Source organism: Rhinolophus sinicus, chromosome 1, assembly GCF_057876585.1.
Source record: "Rhinolophus sinicus isolate RSI-liver-muscle chromosome 1, RSI-T2T, whole genome shotgun sequence".
Lineage (NCBI taxonomy): Eukaryota > Metazoa > Chordata > Mammalia > Chiroptera > Rhinolophidae > Rhinolophus > Rhinolophus sinicus.
Window position 1 is genome coordinate 29,598,459 of NC_142501.1, and position 14,791 is coordinate 29,613,249.

Here is a 14,791-nt window from a genome sequence, read left to right on the forward strand (position 1 = left end):
ATCTCTTAGAAAAGACATGGTACCTAACTATTGTTTACTTAATCCCAGAAATTGCTCTGCAGGGCAGGGCAATAGGAAATTGCTCTTTGGTGAAGGAAAAAAGAAATTTCCATACACAGAAACTGAATGACATTTAAAAACTTGTAGCTGAATCAGGGAGTTACCTCCCAAGAGCCTGACTCCCTGCTTTTCATCAAAATGAAAACCCAGTGTGGAAAGGACACACCTGCTGCTGCTGAAGTCATGGCAGAGCAGGTATTTAGAAAGTTTCTCCCCCTCTCTGACTGAATATTAGTTGAAAGGAGTGCTGCGGAAACTGTAACCAAAGGAGGCATTGTGCTTCCAGAAAAATCTCAAGGAAAAGTATTGCAAGCAATTAGTAGTAGCTGTTGGATCAGGCGCTAAAGGAAAGGGCGGAGAGATTCAACCAGTTAGCGGGAAGGTTGGAGATAAAGTTCTTCCAGAATGTGGAGGCACCAAAGTAGTTCTAAACGACAAGGATTATTTCTTATTTAGAGACGGTGACATTCTTGGAAAGTATGTAGACTGAAGTAAATCACTATTGACATGGCATCATGTGAAACTGCCCATTCCACTGATGTGAAATCTCATCAAGTAAATAATTTCCAAGTCTTTCTTTTATAATAAACTAATGATATCCAAAGTAGTGACATCCAGTATCTCTTAAAATTTAATTTCACCGTACTGATATAAACATTTCTAAAAAAACACCAAACAAACAAGAAAGAAAGAAAGAAAGAAAGAAAGAAAGAAAGAAAGAAAGAAAGAAAGAAAGAAAGAAAGAAAGAAAGAAAAGAAAACCCAGTGTGGAAAGAGGTGAAGTGAGGTTGGAGGTAAATTAGTGACATGCTGAATTAGGGCTATTCACACCCACAAAGATTTGGTGTATTGTTTCTCACACAGCTTTGCACCAACATTAGCCAAGTTTTGTATTGAAAAGGGAGAATTACTAACAGTAATTGTATTGAAAAGGGAGAATTACTAATAATAATAGGGGTTATATCCTTCTAGACTACTCTAGTATTTTTGAGAGGCCATACCCCGTGAGGTTTGTTGTGAAGGAAGAACAATATAGTTTCACATATATTGTTTTGTCACAGTGTAGGTCTCAAGAAATACACATTCCCTTCCCGCTTTCCTTCTCTGGTCTCTGGCCTATCAGCCAAGCAAAGCGGGCAGAGTGACAGGAAGAGCTACAAGATACTCTGGATGTGCTTTCTTAGGAGAGAAAAGTATCCCCATGACTGCAGTCCTCAAGTCAACCTCTTCAAAAACAGAAGAGGACATGAAAAGGTACCTATCACTGGAAATTGGTTTATCTTCTAAGAAATAAAGTGGTCTCCAGAGTTTGGACAAATAGGCTGTCACCTGGCTGAGTTCTTGCTCCTGCCAAGCGGTAGAAGAATGCTCCCCATTCACTAGCACTTGCCATCCCCTGCTAACCTGTCTTCAGGACTTATGTCTTCTGCACATAATTAAACTCTGTTGTTAAAATGGGGACGTCTGGTGAGCAGGAGGTTTTGGCATCTGGCAATCACTGATATTGGCCAAGAGGGTTTCAAAGCCAGACCTGTAAGTCTTCATTTCCACCTGGGCTGAAATAGAACGTGCAAATATAGCCTAGCCTGGTGCTTGAGCAAAGCCTGTTGATTGATGGCTGGGAACCAAAATGACATCTCCTTTGAAAAATGGGTGATAGTGAAATGAAGTTCACAAGCTTTCTCTCATCTTTCATTGTCAAATGAGAAATGGACCGCATCTCACCTCTGCCTCTCACTTTCCGCCGAGAGGACGTCCACAGCTGCTATACTCACTGGTTCCACTTGATGGCGGTGAAACTTCAGGCATCAGCCCTCAGAGCCGTCACGCCTCTCAAAAGCAAACATCTAAAGCTGCTTTCCTGTGAAGAGCTTGAGGCAGCACTGCCGTGCTCCAGTGGGTTTGAGGCAAACGCATCCCATTTTAAAAGGCTTGTCTATACGCCTGTGATCGGCTTGCGTCCTCCCTCCCACCGTCTTTAGAGAATTTGCTTCCGATCTCCTCTGCCAGAGTTTAATTGCCCTGTGTCTTATTTTTGTGAAATTCTCCAAGGTATTTCCAGTCCATTTGCATGCAGTCTGGCATCTTCATAAATATTGGTCTCATATGCTGTTGTTACTAACGTCGATGAGTATTTATATGGTGAGAACATTGGCTTTTTGTCAGAAAAATTGTGCCAAAACAAAGAGTACAGCCTGGTCCTGGAAACACAGCAATAACACCCATTCTTTCCTCCACACCCCCATGCAAACTGGGTTTCCTTCCTTCAAGTCCAGACTTACTTCTGAGAACTGAGTTGTGCCCAACCGATCTTTTCCTTCCTCGCCCACGTCCTTCTGTTGCTACCAGGGTTCTAAGGTTTGCCCTTGTCCCAGCCTCATTCTGAACCATCAGATTATTTCAGAATTGGAGGTGCCAGGTTCAGAAAAACCTTTCTCCAGTGTTGACTGCTGAGATCCAGAATCTGGGAAATCAGCCTCTAGCTTGTAGGCTGCTTGCTGCTTTGGGAAATTCTCTGGTACTACCTGTGGTCCTTTTCTGGAATGCCTTCCACTCAGGGCGGACAGTGCTTTCCTTCAGGATGTTTCCCATGGGTCTGGGTGGCAGCGTATCCGTGCCTGACCCTGATTTCTGCAACCTCCAGATTGCTACAACTTTCTTGATCCTTCAGAGTGGAACACTCCAGTGCCTCAAATGTTAGAGTTTGAGGTCACATAGAGCTTCTTTACTTGGTGCCTCACAGCCCTCACTTTACAGAGGAAGGAACTCAGGACTAACAGGTTTAATATTAACAATTAGGACTAGATTTCTGGTTCTGTGTTCTGTCTCCTGTCAATACTTGTACTGTCACTGTTAGACACTTTACATTAAGGGGATGTTTGAGTAAAGAATCAAATAAAATGACAATGGTCATCATATATTTTAACTTCCTCTCCTTTTCCTTGCTTACCAAATGCCTTTTATTCTTATTTCTCTTCCAATTATCTTCTCTGCCCTCTGCATGTAAATTGTGGGGAGAGGGTCTGGGTGAAGATTGATATTTTTTGGTTAAACCACAGATCACTTTCCTGCAATCCCCAAGCCAAATGAGCGTCTGCCTCTTCTGGAAGTAGGCTGTCAAAGGAGGCATTACAAGGCGAGGAAGAGTTCGTTTTCTCCAGTCAGCATGATAATCCTTTCACTTTGGGGCCTCTCTCTCTTTTTCTTTATGAGTCTGATTAAAGGTTTATAGACTTTGTTTCCATTTTCAAAGAATCAGCTCTGGGTTTCATTGATCTTTTGTATTGCTTTTTTAGACTCTTTCATTTATTTCCACCCTGATCTTTATTATTTCCTTCCTTCTACTCACTTTGGGCTTTGTTTGCTATTCTTTTTATAGTTCCTTTAAGTGTAAGTTTAGATTGTTTATTTGAGAGTTTTCTTATTTCTTGAAGTAGGCCTGTATCGCTATGAATTTCCTTCTTAGGACTGCTTCCAATGTGTCCCATAGATTTTGTGTTGTTGTGTTTTCATTTTTGTCGTCTCAAGGTATCTTTTGATGGCTTCCTTGGTCTCTTTGTTGACCCATTCGTTATTTAGTAGTATGTTATTTAGCCTCCATGTGTTTGTGTGTTTTTCATTTTTTTTCTTGTGATTCCTATTTTCATACCATTGTGGTTGGAGAAGACGCTTGATATGATTTCAATTTTCTTAAATTTATTGTGACTTGTTTTATAGCCTAACATATGTTCTATCTTGGAAAATGTTCCATGTGCACTTGAAAAGAATGTATATTCTGCTGCTTTGGGGTGAAATGCTCTAAAAATATCAATTAAATCCATCTGGTCTAGTGTGTCATTTAAAGCCGCTTGTTCCTTGTTGATTTTCTGTCTGGTAGATCTGTCCATTGGTATCAACTAGGTGTTAAAATCCCATACTATAATTGTATTACTGCCAGTCTCTCCCTTTACATAATTAGGTGCTCCCAAAGTGGGTTCATGAATGTTTGCAAGGGTTATATCCTCTTGTTGGATTGGTCCCTTTATCATTATGTAATGTCTCTCTTTGTCTCTTATTATAACTTTTGTTTTAAAGTCTATTTTGTCTCATATAAGTATTGCCACCCAGCTTTTCTTTGGTTTCTATTTGCATGAAATATCTTTTTTCATCCCTTTACTTTCAATCTGTGTGCCTGTCTATCTGAAGTGGGTCTCTTGTAGACAGCATATGCATGGGTCTTGTTTTCTTATCCATTCAGTTACCCTATGTCTTTTGATTGGAGCATTTAATCCATTTACACATAAAGTGATTGTTGATAGTTATTGTGATTTTATTATTTATCTTTATGTTCTGTTTTCTCCCCATTCCCTTTTACTTCTTAAAGAAGTCCCTTTAGCATTTCTTGTAATACTGGTTTGGTGGCAATGAATTCCTTTACCTTTTATTTTTGTTGTCTGGGAAACTGTTTATCTCTCATTCAATTTTAAATGATAGCCTTGCTGAGTAGAGTAATTTTGGTTGTACATCCTTGCATTTCATCACTTTGAATATTTTGTGCCAATCCCTTCTTGCCTGCAAAGTTTCTGTTGAGAAATCAGCTGAACTCTTATGGGAGCTCCCTTGTAAGTAACAAGTTGCCTTTCTCTTGCTGCTTTTAGGATTCTCTCTGCCTTTAGCTTTTGCCATTTTAATTATAATGTGTCTGGTGTGGGCCTGTTGGGGTTCATCTTTTTTGGGACTCTCTGCACTTCCTCGACTTGTATGTCTATTTCCTTCACCAGATTAGAAAACTTTTCAGTCATTATTTCTTCAAATAGGTTCTCAATGCCTTGCTTTTTCTCTTCTCCGTCTGGGACCCCTATGATGTGAATGTTGCCCTTGATGTTGTCCCCCCTCCCCGAGGCCTCTTAAACTATTCTCTCTCTCTCTCTTTTGATTCTTTTTCCTTTCTGCTGTTCTGATTGGGTGTTTTCTGCTACATTGTCTTCCAAATCGCTGATTCAATCTTCTGCTTCATCTGCTGGTGATTCCTTCTAGTGCATTCTTCATTTCAGTTATTGTGTTCTTCACTTCAGACTGGTTCTTTTTTTATGGTTTCTATGTCCTTTTCATGCTTGCTATCTCTTTGTTGAAGTTCTCACTAAGTTCCTTGAGCATCCTTATAACCATTGTTTTGAGTTCTGTATCTGGTAGGTTGTTTGCATCCCTTCATTTAGTTCTTTTTCTGGAGTTTTTCTTCTGTTCTTTCCTTTGGGACTCATTTCTTTCTTTCCTCATTTTGGCTGCCTCTCTGTGTTTGTATCTATGCATGAGGTAGAGCTGCTATGTATGTCTCCCAGTCTTGGCCAGGTAGCCTTATATAGTGGGTGCCCTATGGGGCCCTGGTATAGTCTCCCTGGTCACCTGCTTCCAGGTCCAGGAGTTCTCCAGGAGCGTCCCTTGTGTGTATCCTGCTGTTATAGTTGAGTCTTGATTGCTGTTGGCACATCAGTAGGTGGGATTGATCCTCATGCTAACTGGCTGTGGGGTTTGGCCACGTCCACAGCTGATAGGCTGCTGTGCAGGGGGGTTATCCCGCTGAGTGGGATTTGCCCTAGCAGGCTCTGGTGCCTTGTTGAGACCCCCTTTGTGTGAGCTGCTCGTGCAGTTAATTGGGTGGTACTGTGGTCTGAAGCCAACCTCCAAGTATGTTGGTTCTGGGAATTCTTGGGAAGGGGCTCCAGTGCAGGCCCAGGTCATCATCCACTGCCTGTGACCAGCCAGGGACTACCCCACCAGGTAGTCCCTGTAGGAGCTACAAAACAATCTGCAGATGTTTACTCCCTGTACTGGACCCGGAAGCATGTGGGAGAGGCCACTGTGAACTGAGGATGGCAGCCACCAGTATCAGGCTTCTGCAAAAAGCCAGGACACCCCGAGGCCTGCTGACACCTGTTGGCTCCCTTAAGGTTGAGTCTCTGATAGAGCCTCCGGCGTTGTCTGAGTTGGGTGGGGCGGGATCCTAGGGGTGGAGTGAGTAGAGTTCACCAGGTCAAGGAAGATTCAGATTTGGCCATGTGAATGTGGGCTCAACACAGGAAAGATGGCGCCTGCCTGCCGGCTGGCCAAGTAAAAAATTCTACACAGGGAAAATGGCGACGGTCTGTCCAGTCCTTGTGCTAAGTCAACAACTCAGGTGTTTCCTGTAGGTCTCTGACGCCTCCCAAGCCACTGTTCCTCTGCTGGAGCCCACGGTGAGTGCCTGCGAGCGACTGTGTGCGAGGGCCCTTTAAAATGATGTCTGGGTTTCCCATAGCCTGTCATTCTGCCTGGACGGTCAGAATCACCACTGTTTTTCACAGTCAGATGTTGTGGGGGCTCCTCCTCCCAGCTGGGGAGCTTGGTATGGTGCTGGGGTCTCTTGCTCCTCTGCTGGGGCCTCTGCAGTCCTGATATCTTTCCCAATTCTCAGTTGCCACAGCAGGTGTGGTACCAGCCCGTTCCGTGTCTCCACCCCTCCTACCAGTCTTGGTGTGGCTTCTTTTTTATCTCCTTAGTTATAAAACTTCTGTTCTGCTAGACTTCAGGTGGTTCTCCAGGTTGATTGTTCTATAATTTTAGTTGTAATTTTAATGCGGTCACTGGAGGAGGCAAGAACAGGGTTTATCTATACTGCCATCCTGGATCTCCCCAATGTGGGGAATTCTGTGTTAGGAGTGAGTTGTTAGGAGGGGACTAGATAAGCTAAGGAGTCTTGGAACTCTCAGGGTTCTGGATTTTACTTGCCAAGTTGTCATTCCCGGTATTTGAATCTTAAGAACTACAAAGAGGTTACTGGTTTTATTCTTCCCCCACACCTGCAACCAAAATACTTCCCTAGCCCTCAGGTAAAAATGAAAATGCTCTTTGTTATTTGGATGTGCCCTCACATTATAGTAAGTGCTACTGTTGTATGTCTGTGGGGACAGAGCCAGGAGTGCAGTTTCCAGGCTCTCGGCCTCACATGGAAAGCTACTGGCTCAGGTAGTAAATGGCCATCAACTGTGATTGGATGGCCATCAGCTGTGGCTAGTTGGCCGTCAGCTGTAACCAGTGAGCCATTGGCCACTAATATAACTGCTGTGGCTACGCTAGCAGAAAGTGGGGGATAGCAAAAAGATGGTGGCTGAGCTAGCAAGAGCGGATTTCAGTTAGCACGGTGGATTATAGCTAGCAAGTGGGGTTGGTTGTCAGAGAAGTGGATGGCAGGTTGCGGATTGTGTGGCTCCTGCTCCCTGTGTCTCCAACCCAGCCACCAGCAAGACTATAGTGGTATGACTCCCCTATCTATGGCTCTGTGGGTGTTCCTTTTTGACCTCACCATATCCTGCTTTCTTATGTGGGGAGTGGGACCAAAGACCATGCCTGACACCCCCATGACAATGTCATAATCCATTGCCTGGCTGGATTTTACAGAACAGTTTTTCACAGCCTTGCTTACGGAAGGTGCCATGTGACTAGAGCACAGTCATCCCTCCATAAGCGCTGGGGATTGGTTCCAGGATCCCTTGTAGATGCTCAAGTTCCTCATATAAAATGGCATAGTATTTGCATATGACTTACGTGCATCTGCCTGTATATTTTAAGTCATCTCTAGGTTACTTGTAACACCTAATGTAAATACAATGTAATGCTATGTAATACAATACAATGTAAATGCTATATAAGTAGTTGTTATACTGTGTTGTTGAGGCAATAACGACAAGAAAAAAGTCCGTACATGTTCAGTAGAGAAGCAGCCATCATTGGCCTAACAACATAGTACATGTCAGCAACTTGTCCATTTTTTCCCCCTGAATATTTTCTATCTGAGGTTGGTTGAACCCATGGATACAGAACACACGTATACAGAGAGCTGCTTGTATAGTCCTGAGCTATATTTGACATAATTTTATTGTGGACGTGGTGACAATGTGGAATCCTTTGCAAAGATAATTGAACTTGATAAAAACCAGTGTGCCTCCCCGTACTTCTGCCTCAGATACATGCAGTCAATGCCTGAAATATTGCCAGATTTAGTTCTTTACATAAAAGCTACCATTGTTTAAGTACAAAAAAAACTAGTCCATGATGCTGTTTGAGGGTGATTAAATTAATTGCATAAGAAAGAACCCTAATTATTTGTATTGCTAAGCAAAATCAAAAAGGTCTGTGGGTTGCACTTGCATAGCACGAGTTTAGTCATCTGAGTCATAAGCCCATGAATTCTATGAACACTTGGGAACAAGGATGAAGGTCAGAGGGAGCATCTGACTGGACTTAACTATGAGAGAGAGAGAGAAAGAGACAGAGAAACCAAGACTGAGCTGGGAAGAAAGTATGGGAATGTGGGTGAGGGGATAGGAAGAGAGGGCTGATAGGTAGGAAGAAGGGTTTTAAAATCAGAGACCTGGCAAAATAATGAAGAAAAAATTATGTTAAGGTGAAATTAAAGTTAAAGACTTAAGAATCAGAAGTTCAGGACAACCTTACGTTACAAGTCCCAGAGTGTCATGAACTGTGTGAGAAATTGCATAGATGGGTTTGACCTCATCACAGAGATCCTAGTAAGAGTGGCTATTTTTTCCTCTAAATTCCCAGAAGGTCCCTGTATCAGGAAAGAGGAGGACAACGTGAGGAGAAGCAGCCTCCAAAAGGCACAGATTCTGGTGTGCACAGAACATGGTTCTCCCCCACCTCCCCCCACAACCCCTTCAAAGGCACTGGCTGGGTCTTCTGTTCGTTTCTTTTTCTGACACACCTGGTGGCAGTGACAAACCAAATTGGTGCCTGTGTATTTTTGCCAGATCACTGGGGTTACTGTGTGTGTGTGTGTTATTTCATTTTAAGAGAAAACAAGAGGATAGGAAGGAAAATAGTTCTTTATCATTTCTGCATAAAGGATACATGCAGAACTTTTCATGCTCTTCTAATATCTTTTCTAGGGACCTGGGAGAGTCTCTGAAATCTTTTGTATGTGTGTCAGGTGTCCACTGGTCTATATACAGGCACACTCACACATCTCTCCATGTAAACAGATCAGATGTCACTACAAGGTACAGAGAGTCATTTCTGCAAGTGAGATGAAATCATTATCCTTAATCCTATTCACTGGACATATGCAAACATATTATCATGCAATAAAAATAGCTCCAAACCAATAATAAAGCAGAAGTTTGTATAACTGAAAAGAGATGCGTGCCACCACCTGCCCCTTCCTTGGGGTGAAAAAGATTCTGTGGTGTTTTTTTTTTTTATGTCCTCTTAGGCTTGTGTCACAACACTGTGGCATTATCTCACTTTCTATAGCTTCCCAGACCCCTGTTTTTCTCGAGGCATCCCTTCACCCAGAAATGCATTCCAATTTGAAAGCACTTTCTATGTATCATGAGGAAATTTGAAGATCTAACCTATACACATAGTTGAGGTTAATCCCAAATAGGTTTTTACGAGGCTGTCTGGTTTGGGCCTAAAGTCTTAAGCAAGGCCTCTGAATCATTTTCACCTACTGAGACACTTAGAAAGTGATGCAGTTGTTTTAAGGGACATAGGAGTAAATGGATGCTGCTGCCCATGGCCAGATATAGCCAGTCTGGGGCTCTGGTCACCTCAGACCATACCTGGTACCCTAGTGCCTAGGGAATCAACATCTCACCATCCTTTAACCCATTTCAGGCACTAATTGCCTCTCCCCTCTCTGGTTTGCCAGCCCTTCTTGGTTCTGGTCCTTCAACTTAGCATTCTTAATGGTTTTAGTCACTCATTTCAGAGACAAGTTTTTCTGTAAGTCCTTCTCTCGAGGGGCCCCAGCTTGACATGCCTCCCACTGGAGCCTTCCCCCAACTCTTCCCAACTCTCCCAAACTCTTCTCTTCACAACATATGTGTCTCAGCTCAAGGATCACTTCGTTAGCGAGGACTTCCATGGCCAGTCACTTCAGTGCTGCTCTCCCAGGGTAGCTGGCCTTCAGAGGACTTATAATTTGAAATTATGTTTATTTGTTGTTTTACTTGTTTTTCTCCGACTATTCTTTATGTTTCAGGAAGACGAGAAATTGTTTTATTTCTCTTGTATTCCCATGGCCTGGCACAGTGCCTGTAGCCATAGGAGCATTTGTTGGATGAACAAATAAAGTTTGGGGAGAAACGTGTTTTCTTTTGTTTGCCACAGGCTAATTAGGATTATGGCATCTTACTCTAGGACACCATTGTCAGGTTCCCTCTTTTCTGTTCTGGTCTTTTCACTGCCAATTTATCCTTAAATAATTTGGATGGATTTCAGCTAATCAACCATCAGTTTTTTTTGTTTTCATACAAGAACACTTAAATCCAGTGTGATAAAAGCTACCCACAAGCCTGAGGCTGGAGAACAGAAAGGAAATTCTTTACTTTTTGGGCTGAGTGTATTTCATCAAGTCCAAGTTTTATTTCCCTGAGGCTTTTCTTTGTCAAGCTTGGGAAAGTGCTGTTTCCTCGGAGAGCTACACAAGAACAAAGCTCAAGTATGAGAAAAGAGAAAAGCATATCCAAAGCAAAAAATCAGAGAAAGCTTTTAGATTGATCCCCTCCACCCCCCGGGCCCGCCAGAGATCATTTGCAATCTTTTTTTTTTCAAGTGCATTACTTTTCTAAACTGACTTGAACAAAATGGATGAACAAAGACCTTTCAGACTGTATAAACCAAACTGGAAATAGGTAAAAGTGCCAGGAAAGAGGCTCAGGAAGGATTTATCTTCTGAAACTTCAAGGCAGTAACCTGCTTCTGGCAATATTTCCTTTTAGGGAAACTGGCTGAGTGTGTCCTGGGTGGTGAGGGTCAGTGTGGATGCAGCAGACGCGGGGTAGGCGTGGGCTGAGCATAACGTGGGACCAAGGGACAGAAGAAGATGTAAACTGGAAGCTGAATATCCACAGGGACAGCACTGACTCAGAAAAATCTTTCCATTGATTATGCCATATCAAGTCAATCATTTCCTGCCTTCCTGAGCCAGATTGGAAACGCCTGGACAGTCTTTGCTATAAACCAGAGCAAAGGGGAAGCCTTTTCTTGTCAACAGAGCCGTGCTTCCCAAACTCACACCATCTTTTTTCCCCTTTCTTCAGCCTCCCCTCTCCCCCCATTCTGGTTCAAGCCATTGTTTCTCAGTCTAGTTGTGCAGGACACAGCTCCTTGGCCCATGTTGGTATTATAAGCCTTGCGCTCCCCCCGCCCCCTCCAACTCCCATCCCAGGCAGTTGGTCTGCCGCTCATAGCAGCAAACTCACACCATCTTAAGGGTCACATGGGAACTTTAAAATGCAGAGTCCCAGGGCCCTCCTAGAGGTTTTGATTTAGTAGGTCTGGGTCCAGGTATGAGAATTTATATTTGTAACAAGTATCCCAGCCAATTTTGCTGATTAAGTAGGTTTGTGGAAAGTTATTGGATAGCTGGCCCAATTTGTCCTTCTTTTGCTGATCCACCAATTTTCCAAGCAAGCCCAACAGCTGCCTTCCCAACCTTTGAATGCAAATCCATAAGAAGAATTTCAGTATGTTCTCATGGTTTATTCATTCTGAGCTAGAGTGTGGTTCTGCAAACAGTATTCAGCTTCCCTTTCTGGAAAGATCTTGGTGGAGATACCCCAGTGTCAGAGGTGAAACTGGATATGGAGGCAGAGGCATCAGGAGAGAATCCCTTTAGGAATGGAGCAGTGCTCTCCACCACTAGGCATTCTTGGGGCCTCTCCTTGTGCTTCCAGTATAATCACCTGACCTCTCACAACTTCCACCTCCACCTCTGACTTCATTCCCTGATCTTCCATTCTCTGTCCCGACTGGAACTTCACATCCTCCTATTCATCTGTGCATTTCGACTTCAAACTCAACTGGCTCAACACTGTACTCATTTGCTGTCCTCTCCATCCCCACGTCTGTTTCTCCTCCTGAACCCTCCTCCTGGGTTACTTCTTTGACCAGTGGAATCGTCATCCCCTAGTTACCCAGGCCCCTCTTCCCATTCCTTACATCTAATCTTAAATAAATATCTGTTTATGGCAATGGTTTGCAACCCTGGCTGCAAAACAGAATCATCTGGAAAGATTTTAAAGCATACCTATGCCTAGGCTCCAATCCCAGAAATTCTGATTTAATTGGTTAGGTCAGACCATGGAGAGCTTTTAAAACTTCTTAGGTGATTCTGCTGTGCAGCCAGAGTTCCTTCTCTATCCCCAGTTACACCCTTCCATAGGAGGCAAATCTGATCCAGGGGGTCAGGTTGGGGTGAGCAGAGTGAGGCACTTACCTTGGGCACAAAAATCAAGGGAGCACCCAAACCCTCAGTCATAAAGATCAATAATATTTGATACAAAATTTTTAAAAATCAAAATCAATGCAAAAAAGTCCATGATAAACAACACATCAAAATTTTATAAAAACAGGCTGTTTTGGTTTGTTTGTTTTACAACACTGGGTTATTTCACAACAGGAACAATTGTTTCCAATCAGGCTGCAGTTCCCAGGCTGGTGCGGCGGTCACGTTCCCCCTATGGGTTTATGAGGGTGGACGAAGGTATGTAAATAGATTGGCAATAAAGGGCTTGGGGTTTTTTTGATTGGAGAGTTTATATTAACTTTTCCTATTTGGTTCAAATCATGGGAGGATATTTTGATGGGTGCACAAAGGGACACCCATTTAACCTTTTATCTCAGGTTCCGGAACAGCTTGGCACAGCACTGATGATCGGGCCACTCCTTTCAATGCTCTTGACACCCACATCTGGATTCATTCTTTGGCGATATAAGCCCTGTGCGAGCGACAGAGCCCAGCTCTCCAGCTTCATCTCCTATTACTTCCCATTTTGGGCGTTAACACTAGAGATAATAAATGCCTGGATGGTCTCCCAATGTGACTTGGCTTCGGTTTTCCTTGCAGCTACACCTTTATTCAGGCGTTTTTTTCTGTCCTGCAAGTCTGGGTCAGTGCAGTTAGTTGTATAGGGTTGTGTGTGTGGTTTTTTTGTTTGTTTGTTTGTTTGTTTGTTTGCTCTTGTTAATTTCTGCACTGCACAGACACCTGGCTGAGATGGTGAGTGGTGCTGGAATTCAGCCTCAGTCCACTTACCAAGCCCTGTGTCCTGGGCGTGAGGCTACATCCTTAGGACAGGATGGGGGGACATATTTTCTAATCTACTGTTTCCCCAAAAATAAGACCTAGTCAGACAATCAGCTCTAATGCGTCTTTTGGAGCAAAAATTAATATAAGAACCAGTATTCTATTCTATTCTATTCTATTATTATACCAGGTCTTATATTACAGTAAAATAAGACTGGGTCTTATATTAATTTTTGCTCCAAAAGACGCATTAGAGCTGATTGTCCAGCTAGGTCTTATTTTCGGGGAAACACAACATTTGCCTGGAGGGGGCACATTTTTCTAACTTGCACGAAGACTCTGTTAGTGGCTGCCCTGAGTATCATTCCTTACATCCGCTGCCCCATGAATTCCTACCTATCTTATAAGACAGAACTGAGGCTTCTGACCTCCACTCTAAAGACTTTCTTGCCCTTGGTCTCCCAGACAGACAGGCTCTGTATTCTAAGTCACCACCTCACCCTCTGCGTGCTTTTATGATGGCAGTGATCTCAGTGAGCTGCAATTATGGGAACAACTGTGGAGCCACGTGACTGGCAGGCAGAGCAGTCTGGCGTGTGTCAGTCAAGAACCGGGTGCTTCTTCTTTAATCTAAGGCTGCCTTTGAAAAACACCAGAACAGCAAGTGGTACTGCAGAATACGCAGACAAAGAACTCCTTGTTTTACAACAAGATAACAAACAACTGCTTCAGTGGCTGTCAGTCAGGCTGGACTGAGCTAGCTGAGGTAACATACAACCCAAATCTCCCACTTAAAATAACAGTTTTATTTCTTGTTCATGCTGCATGTTCATGATGGAAACCAGACAGATGATGCAGCCACTGTTTGAAACACTGCTTGCTACCATGGTAGAACGAAAACAAAGTTCTTGAGGGTCTTGCACCAATAATTAATTACTTCTGCTTGGAGTTGACCTTGGAAGTGTCGTCATTTCTGCTCCAATTTATTGGGCAGGGTTAGTGTCATGGTCCCACCCAACCTCAAGAGACAAAAGTTCAATGCTACCATGTACCTGGAAGGCAGAAGCGTTTGGAAACACTTAGCAAACAGCACTGATGACTACCAGAGTTCTATGATACGTTCCATAAAATTGACTGATTTTCCTTATTTCCTAAATAGCCACTTCAACCAGTTGTTTCGATGTTGAGAAAAATGAGTTATCAATAGCAGAATATGGCAATGATAACTATAACTAAAACCCCAAAAGCAGTCTTTTTTGGAAAACTTTCAGTGACAGTAAGAGTTTTCATGTGGTATGTGTCTATTTTATTTTACAGATGTTGTTCATATAATACTGTATAAAACAGCAGAGTGAGAATAGCCAAGTGCAGTTTTAGATGAGAATCTTAGTATCTTACTTAGTAAGATAAATGGCCTAATCCATCTCATAGATCAAATGAGACAGTGGATGAGAAAACCATTTTTAAATTGTACAGTGCTACTTACTAGCCTAAAGGACCAGTCATCTCAAAGACCCTTGGGTTCTAAGATCTTACCCTGCTATAGGTGTCTTCTCATTTCTTTCTGCAGATTTTCATTTGCTTTTAAAACAAACCCCTAATGATAGCAGAGATATAGAAAACATTCTTTTCATCTGAATCAGCAATATAGTCAAAGCAAAAATT

General features: G+C 42.8%; 1 pseudogene; it reads left to right on the plus strand.

The window, feature by feature from the left end:
- Positions 1–49: 49 nt before the first annotated feature.
- LOC141570135 (10 kDa heat shock protein, mitochondrial pseudogene) lies at positions 50–682 on the plus strand (annotated as a pseudogene).
- Positions 683–14,791: the final 14,109 nt, after the last annotated feature.